We start from the raw sequence: 9705 nt of genomic DNA on the forward strand, positions 1-9705 counted from the left end.
TTTTTTTTTTCAGCTAATGGAAGAAATAAGCGTCGTGTTCAATCTTCAGGCAGATTCCATCTGATAACTCCCATTCAAGTGTTGGGAGACAGAAAAATTCCAACTGGTTGGTGCAGATTTTACAAGTTCAGTGCAATGTCAGCTCTGCAAGTATGCGTCCACGTGCGGGAGATATCGGTGCTGTTAATTTCGGCACCATTATCCCTCCACTGTCAGAAACTAGCACATTGCTGGGCAGTAAGGAACTCTGACAGTACTCTTTCATAGCCTTGTACTATCAGAGGGGGCATTAGCCTTTAGCTAGGTTGTAAAGTCTGCCCTTCTGACAGTGGAGGGATATTGGTGCCAATGGACCCAATAGGCATATGATATGATGGGAGTTAGATCTATGCAGACCAGATTCCGATCCTCTAGTATGGATCCTATATCTCACTTCATCTTCTCGTTTCCAAAAATTTCTCCCATGGGTTCCCATCCGCTTTACTGTTGAACAGAATCCACAAGTTGCGCATCTTCATCCAGTCTCTCCGGCTAGCTACTGGTTGCACGGACCTTCTAATACTTTAATCATGTCGGAAGCATCTGGAGGTATGGATCAAAGTGGCCTCAGAAGACAGAAGCCATTTACAATGCAAAGACCGAGCTGTGGTTAATGACTTGTTAGAATTCATTTTTCACTGGGGAGGGAATGTTTGTAAATCCTTTGTCTGCCATCCTTCTACCCCCAGCCATAACAAACAGCAACGAGAAGAAAGCCAGGCGAGAGGCAAGAGTGACAGCTCGGCCTGGCCCTTCAGAATCATCTGTCTGGACTGTTTGGATTTGCCCGTCTCGGCCTTTTTATGGAAAACATTGAATAACTGAGAACTGTTGCAGAACAGAGGCAATAATGTAACACTGAATAAACACAGGACAGACATCATTCAGTGACTACGGGGAACGCAACGGGCTCCATCTCCTCTAAAACCAATATTTACATTGAAAATGGATGAGGAACGTTATTTAGAAACTAACAATGAGGACACAAACACCATATGGTTCTTTTAAAGACAAAGGGTCCTATCGCATAGTATCAAGGAGTGGCGGGGAGAATCTTCTGTAATCATATATATAGAGATGTATACGTTCCAGATGACAAATTAGTAGGTGCACGGATTGTCTAGTTATAGTAATGCAAGGCTGGTTATTGGACGTGGTCCCGGTGTCTCCTGCCTTTGGCATTAGCACAAGTTTTCGTGCCCCTCTATTTGTTATTATTGATTATCTACACATGTCTCTTCCCTTACCTTAGCTCAAATTTGGTTAGGGTCTTACATTTCTCATGAAAACCAATTAGCATAATATCACAACATGCTAGAAAAACTGTGGCCAGGCTGCAATACACAACATGGCCACAGGGTGGTTGCATATAGACACATAGAATAAACATCTGGTGGTACAATATCACACCATGATGTTGTCTTGAAAAGCTGGTCAATTTATGCCTCATATATACAGTATGTACATGCCTGTCCAAGAGAAAGGACAAGTCTGTAAATGAAGGGGCATGGGATTATTTAAAGATGGCCACTAAGATTGTGATCGGATCCCGATCAGCGATCGAGCAAATTTCACGATCGCAACTGGCTGGAAAATGATCTAAAATCAGATTTTGAAATCTCAAGATCAGCTCAACCCTCTGTATATATATACAATAATATAATAATACAATTAGGGTTGAGCGATCGGAAAAGATCGGATCCCGATCGGCGATTGAGCAAATTTCACGATCGCGATTGGCTGGAAAATGATTGGAAATCAGATTTTGAAATCTCAAGATCGGCTCAACCCACTGTATACATATATATATATATATATATATATATATATATATATATATATACAATAATATAATAATACAATTAGGGTTGAGCCATCAGGATCGGAAAAAATCGTATCCCGATCAGCGATCGAGCAAATTTCACAATCGCGATTGGGATCTTCTGGAAAATGATCGGAAATCGGATTTTAAAATCGATCCTGAAATCTCAAGATCGGCTCAACCCTAATGGCCACCAAAATTGCAGTCTTTTACAAACCCCATAAAGTGGATGGACACGTTGCGGAAAAATAAGCGCTGTGATTTCCAAAACCTTTGCTGACCATGATAATGATAATGTTTATTCCAGGGAATTTTTTGCTTCCAATTTTATAGCAACATTGTGTGGGATTCCCTGACTTATTTACAGAGCAAGTGCCATAGAAAGATGATCTGCCGATAGCTCTGAGCTTGACCCTAAGAATGTCTACAAGGAGATGAATACGACATCGGCTTAGGGCAATGTTCTAGTAGTTTAATGGATGGGAATCCCTACATTCATGCAGATATTACAGGGTTCCCAGTTCTCCATTACTGTCCATGATGTTGGAAAGAGATGTTTCTAAGCACGTCGCGATGTGACATTCCCGACCAGGTGTTCATATACTTTTGGCCAGGCATGGTATATTACTCAGTGCCAAGTTCAACCTAAACTTCGACTATCACCCCAAGTCTACGCACAGGACATTCCAATCACCTTTAATGCATACTTTATTTATGAGCGGCACTCCTACATTTCAGAACCTTATATTAGTTTCCACATATTTTATCAATCTTTAAGACCTTTAAAGTGATGAAAATTGGAAATAAAGTATGCTGAGAACAGCAAATGAGCCCTGCCAAGAGCAGATTATTACAGTGCACCAGATACCTGCTGTGCACTTGATGCATCTCCAAGTAAGTGTTTGAGCAGAGCGCGCTGTTCGCCAGGGCGCGAGTCCACGGTGAGGTGTAGTAGACAGACGTTCTCATTGGGATAGCCTGTTGGCATCATCACTCCTGTGTCTTGTTATAAATGGATTTATTGGGGAACTTGGCAGCTTGTTCCATATTGAATAATGGAAATGACTGAAGTCTGTGGCTCGTTTTTCTTATGTTACCAATATGGAAATGTCTTGCTTAAGGAGAGAATTTATAAGAAATAATTTTCATTTCGGAGACGGTCATTAATGTCTCCTATTGGGAGGACAATATAACATTGGAGTTCAGTTTTAACAATCTCAAAATGGAGCTCCCCTGTGGACTGATGCACAATTGCTTTATCTTTTTCGCACAGGGGGATGACTATTCATGGGGGGTTCTTCCACTGGGGTTCGGGAACTCAAGGAGTGTCGGAGGTTCCACCACAGTTTTGCTTTCCCTCTATTCTGTTAGGCTACTCTGGGTCACTGCCAAAGGCTGACCCAACGTTGTATGGAGTTGTAACGGAGCAAAGGTATACGTCTTCCTCCGGATGGTCTTTTGAATCAACACGGACGCAAGAGGTCGGGAGACAACAGCAATTTATTGTAATCCACAAAGTTAGTAGCCGGCGGCGGTCACATCAACCGTAATAACAATAAGTCCACAGAAGTCACAATCCAATGATAACTTTGGTTCCTTGGTCCTGTAACTAAGTCCTGGCTCTCTGCAGAGCTGTGCACAGGCCGGCTAACACATACTAACTGCTAGCTACATCTATATACTAAACTGTTACTTCCTATATCTGGGGGTGGGAAGGGCTGAGTCACAGATCCTTCCCCCCTCACCTATACCAAGGAGAGCAGACTCCCTGTCTCTTTTGAACAATGCACAGTCCAACATCTTCTTGGAGACACCGATCAGATTATCTCCACCCATTGTCCTCACTGGTCCTCACTAGTTAGAGGTATTTGCATACAATGTGCTAACACACTAGACCCGAATCAGCCAACTACACACTGATGTTTACAACAGGTTAGAGAATACATTCCACATGAAATATATATTACACATTGCCTATTGCCGGACTCTAACCATCCCGTGACAACCCCTCCCCCTCTCAAAACATGTGCATGACACAATTGGCCTACACAGGTAAATTGGGGAATGCACATCAGTCTCTATAGCTCATATTTCCTCCTGCCGGGATAACCCATCTGCGTTCTGGTGTTGGTTCCCTCGGCGGTGCTGAATGGTAAAGTTGTAGGGTTGAAGGGCTGGCATCTGTCAGAAAATCCGGTGGATCCATGTTGGCTTCTCCCTGAGCTTGGCTTCGGGTCACTGCTCCCACAAAGTGGCACTGTAGATTTCCAACATCGTTGCCTAACAGAACATCGGCCGGCAGCCCGCTCATCACACCAATTGTGCATCGTTTTGGTCCATAACCATAGTCGAGTTCCACGGTAGCTTTAGGAATACGTCTCCGAGTACCCCCTGCCAACTTGATAGAAATGCCAGGGCCCTCCTCTAGGGCCTCGGGTCGCACAACTCGGGGGTCCGCTACCGTTAGGAAAGCTCCCGAGTCCCGGAATCCAACAACTGTTCGGCCATCCAGTAGGACCTCCTGCAAGTGCTTCCGCTGAAGGTTTACGGGATGTGTGGCAGAAGGCTGAATCCCATAGACCCCTGGAGGTGGAACAGATGGGTCATTCATGGAGTCATCTGGAAATGGGGCCAAACTTTCAGTCCTAGGGGTGGTTCCCAGGTAGTGAATAGGCCGGGATGCCACGGTGGCCCGTGTCCCCATGATAACAGGGCAACTAGCTTGCAAATGTCCAGGCCGCCCGCACCCAAAACATCTGCGCTCTAGCATTCTTCCAGTGGGTCGTTGTCTAGGGACAGGGTTGTTCATAGCTGGAGGCCGATGGGCTGGGGCAGGGGTAGAGGGGGAATTGTAATCCTGAGGCCGGACACGAAAGGTGGGTGGCTGGATGAAGGGTGTCTGGCGGACTGTGGTAGTTTTCCGCTCCTCTGCAAACAACCTCTTCCACTGCGGCTTGATGGTCAGGCCCTCATCTGCAAGGGAAGCAGCTTGCTCCACTGTGGCTGGGTTCCGTTCCAGCACCCACTCACGGATCTCAGCGGGGCACTGGGAAAAGAACTGTTCCTTAAGTATGACTTGGAGGATCTTATCGACTGTGACAGCCTCCTCTCCTTCTAGCCAGCGCTTGCATGCTTGCTTCAACTTGTGGGCGAACATGTGGAAGGAGCTTCCCCCATTGTAAGACAAAGAGCGGAACTGAACTCGGTAGGTCTCTGGAGTGACTGCATAATACTTCTGCACCGCTCTTTTAATGGCCTCATAGTCCCGCTGATCACTAGGGTCCATGGCTCTGAGAGCTTCCGCAGCCCCATCTCGTAGGTGCCCCACCAGATACCGGACCCAATCCTTCTCTGGGACTTCCATCAGGCGGCACTGGTGTTCGAAGTCCTGAAAATATCCATCAACATCCCCAGCCGCTTCATCAAAGGTCTTGAAGTGTTTATGGGAGACATATGGTGGTTCTCTCACTGTTGGGCTGGGGGTCGACGTTTGATTATAATTCCGCGCAGTTATCTCAGCCATTCGCATTTCATGCGCCATTCTTTCCTTTTCATACGCCATTCTCTGTTCCTCCTTCTCCGTTTCCTGAGCCCTCTGTAACGCTCTACTCCTTTGCTCTGCAGTTGCTCCTAGCCCCAGCACTGCCAATTCCTCCTCATACAAAACAACCCATCTGCTCTTTTGGGTCTGTACCTGCCACTCCCGTATCTCTACTGTCTCCTGGGGGCAGCCCTCCTCATGGTCGCTTTGCAGGGTCATCTCCTCCAGTGCCTCGATCAGTTGATCTTTCGTTCTTCCCTGGTAACTCAGGTTTAGTTCCCGGGCCCTTACTTGTAGACTTGCCATAGTCCAGTTCCTGTATTCTGAGGTTGTGGCTCCATTAATCGCTGAGCTGCTGTAGTCCATCTCGCTGTCCGCTGTTGATCCCACCGCTGCCAACCAGTTGTAACGGAGCAAAGGTATACGTCTTCCTCCGGATGGTCTTTTGAATCAACACGGACGCAAGAGGTCGGGAGACAACAGCAATTTATTGTAATCCACAAAGTTAGTAGCCGGCGGCGGTCACATCAACCGTAATAACAATAAGTCCACAGAAGTCACAATCCAATGATAACTTTGGTTCCTTGGTCCTGTAACTAAGTCCTGGCTCTCTGCAGAGCTGTGCACAGGCCGGCTAACACATACTAACTGCTAGCTACATCTATATACTAAACTGTTACTTCCTATATCTGGGGGTGGGAAGGGCTGAGTCACAGATCCTTCCCCCCTCACCTATACCAAGGAGAGCAGACTCCCTGTCTCTTTTGAACAATGCACAGTCCAACATCTTCTTGGAGACACCGATCAGATTATCTCCACCCATTGTCCTCACTGGTCCTCACTAGTTAGAGGTATTTGCATACAATGTGCTAACACACTAGACCCGAATCAGCCAACTACACACTGATGTTTACAACAGGTTAGAGAATACATTCCACATGAAATATATATTACACATTGCCTATTGCCGGACTCTAACCATCCCGTGACAGGAGTCCATTATAAGGGGGATGCCATGTACCTCTGCAGGTCCTTTTGCAACCCCCCCCCCCCCCCAATATCATGGATTCCTCTACCTAGATTGCAAATGTGCAGCGTGCATATGAGATAGTAATCTGCAAATCAGAGCAAGATCCCAGGACCAAGGTGTGGCCTATAAGTGCTTGTCACTGTCTTCTTAAGGATCTGCTCCGATTTAGCTTACAGTACTCAGAACAAAGCCATTACTTTTTGTGCAGGAGGACAAGATGAGATAACTGACTCTTGAATTGGTCTTGGATTGTCCCTACTAGTTCACTCACTCAGCAATCTTGTATGGACTGACCTCTCAGGGCAACCACATGCCAATAACCCACGATAACCCAACACTAGCTGCCGTAGTCTGTTTACAAGTTTACCAGATTATCTCTTGGCGGGTACATTCTGGCCTTATGGTTGTGTTGATCCTCCCAATACAATACACCTAATTCCAAATTTGGACCATAAAAATCCCATTTTCTTTGTTTTTTTTCTTTTTTTTTTAAATCCTTGAACTGGTTCCGAACAGAAGAATTTCCAATCCTCTATCTAAGACTACTAAGATGTATCTAAGTCTCCTCCTGTGCTGCTCCTTTTCTCTGGATTGTTCACCCTGTTCTACAAAACTCTAAGGTCTGGTTCACATCTGCGTTTGGTACTCTGTTCAGAGAGTCCACATGGGGACACCCTCAAATGAACACCCCGAACGGATTGGCAAGCAGTGTGCAGTGAAAGCACATGGACCACATAGACTATAATGGGGTTCATGTGGGGACACCCTCAAACGAACACCTGAACGGATTGGAAAGCAGTGTGCAGTGAAAGCACATGGACCCCATAGACTATAATGGGGTCCGTGTGGGGACACCCTCAAACGAACACCCGAACAGATTGGAAAGCAGTGTGCAGTGAAAGCACACGGACCCCATAGACTATAATGGGGTCCGTGTGGTGACACCCTCAAACGAACACCCGAACGGATTGGCAAGCAGTGTGCACGGAAAGCACACGGACCCCATAGACTATAATGGGGTCCGTGTGCTTTCTGCATGGTGTCCGCACAGGACATACGGACAGAAAAGTACTTCACAATCTACTGATTCCGTGCATAGACTGCACGGAAAGCACACGGACCACATTATAGTCTATTCATTGCAATGTGTTCATTCAGACGCACACCCTTATTTTCCTCTGATGCTGATTAGAGATGAGCGAACAGTGTTCTATCGAACACATGTTCGATCGGATATCAGGGTGTTCGCCATGTTCGAATCGAATCGAACACCACGTGGTAAAGTGCGCCAAAATTCGATTCCCCTCCCACCTTCCCTGGCGCCTTTTTTGCACCAATAACAGCGCAGGGGAGGTGGGACAGGAACTACGACACTGGGGGCATTGAAAAAAATTGGAAAAAGTCATTGGCTGCCGAAATCAGGTGACCTCCATTTTAGACGAATAGTGGATTTCAAATCCGGGTCATATGAGAATGTGAACTTTGTGACTATGAGACAGGGATAGCTGTACAGGCAGGGATAGCTAGGGATAACCTTTATTTAGGGGGGAATGTTATTAAAAATAACTTTTTGGGGCTCTATCGGGTGTGTAATTGTGATTTTTGTGAGATAAACTTTTTCCCATAGGGATGCATTGGCCAGCGCTGATTGGCCGAATTCCGTACTCTGGCCAATCAGCGCTGGCCAATGTATTCTATTAGCTTGATGAAGCAGAGTGTGCACAAGGGTTCAAGCGCACCCTCGGCTCTGATGTAGCAGAGCCGAGGCTGCACAAGGGTTCAAGCGCACCCTCGGCTCTGATGTAGGAGAGCCGAGGGTGCACTTGAACCCTTGTGCACCCTCAGCTCTGCTACATCAGAGCCGAGGGTGCGCTTGAACCCTTGTGCACACTCTGCTTCATCAAGCTAATAGAATGCATTGGCCAGCGCTGATTGGCCAATGTATTCTATTAGCCTGATGAAGTAGAGCTGAATGTGTGTGCTAAGCACACACATTCAGCTCTACTTCATCGGGCTAATAGAATGCATTGGCCAGCGCTGATTGGCCAGAGTACGGAACTCGACCAATCAGCGCTGGCTCTGCTGGAGGAGGCGGAGTCTAAGATCGCTCCACACCAGTCTCCATTCAGGTCCGACCTTAGACTCCGCCTCCTCCGGCAGAGCCAGCGCTGATTGGCCGAAGGCTGGCCAATGCATTCCTATGCGAATGCAGAGACTTAGCAGTGCTGAGTCAGTTTTGCTCAACTACACATCTGATGCACACTCGGCACTGCTACATCAGATGTAGCAATCTGATGTAGCAGAGCCGAGGGTGCACTAGAACCCCTGTGCAAACTCAGTTCACGCTAATAGAATGCATTGGCCAGCGCTGATTGGCCAATGCATTCTATTAGCCCGATGAAGTAGAGCTGAATGTGTGTGCTAAGCACACACATTCAGCACTGCTTCATCACGCCAATACAATGCATTAGCCAGTGCTGATTGGCCAGAGTACGGAATTCGGCCAATCAGCGCTGGCTCTGCTGGAGGAGGCGGAGTCTAAGGTCGGACCTGAATGGAGACTGGTGTGGAGCGATCTTAGACTCCGCCTCCTCCAGCAGAGCCAGCGCTGATTGGTCGAGTTCCGTACTCTGGCCAATCAGCGCTGGCCAATGCATTCTATTAGCGTGAACTGAGTTTGCACAGGGGTTCTAGTGCACCCTCGGCTCTGCTACATCAGATTGCTACATCTGATGTAGCAGTGCCGAGTGTACATCAGATGTGTAGTTGAGCAAAACTGACTCAGCACTGCTAAGTCTGCATTCGCATAGGAATGCATTGGCCAGCCTTCGGCCAATCAGCGCTGGCTCTGCCGGAGGAGGCGGAGTCTAAGGTCGGACCTGAATGGAGACTGGTGTGGAGCGATCTTAGACTCCGCCTCCTCCAGCAGAGCCAGCGCTGATTGGCCGAATTCCGTACTCTGGCCAATCAGCACTGGCTAATGCATTGTATTGGCTTGATGAAGCAGTGCTGAATGTGTGTGCTTAGCACACACATTCAGCTCTACTTCATCGGGCTAATAGAATGCATTGGCCAGCGCTGATTGGCTGAATTCCGTACTCTGGCCAATCAGCACTGGCTAATGCATTGTATTGGCTTGATGAAGCAGTGCTGAATGTGTGTGCTTAGCACACACATTCAGCTCTACTTCATCGGGCTAATAGAATGCATTGGCCAATCAGCGCTGGCCAATGCATTCTATTAGCGTGAACTGAGTTTGCACAGGGGTTCTAG

Source organism: Leptodactylus fuscus, chromosome 3 (assembly GCF_031893055.1).
Source record: "Leptodactylus fuscus isolate aLepFus1 chromosome 3, aLepFus1.hap2, whole genome shotgun sequence".
NCBI classification, from domain to species: Eukaryota; Metazoa; Chordata; class Amphibia; order Anura; family Leptodactylidae; genus Leptodactylus; species Leptodactylus fuscus.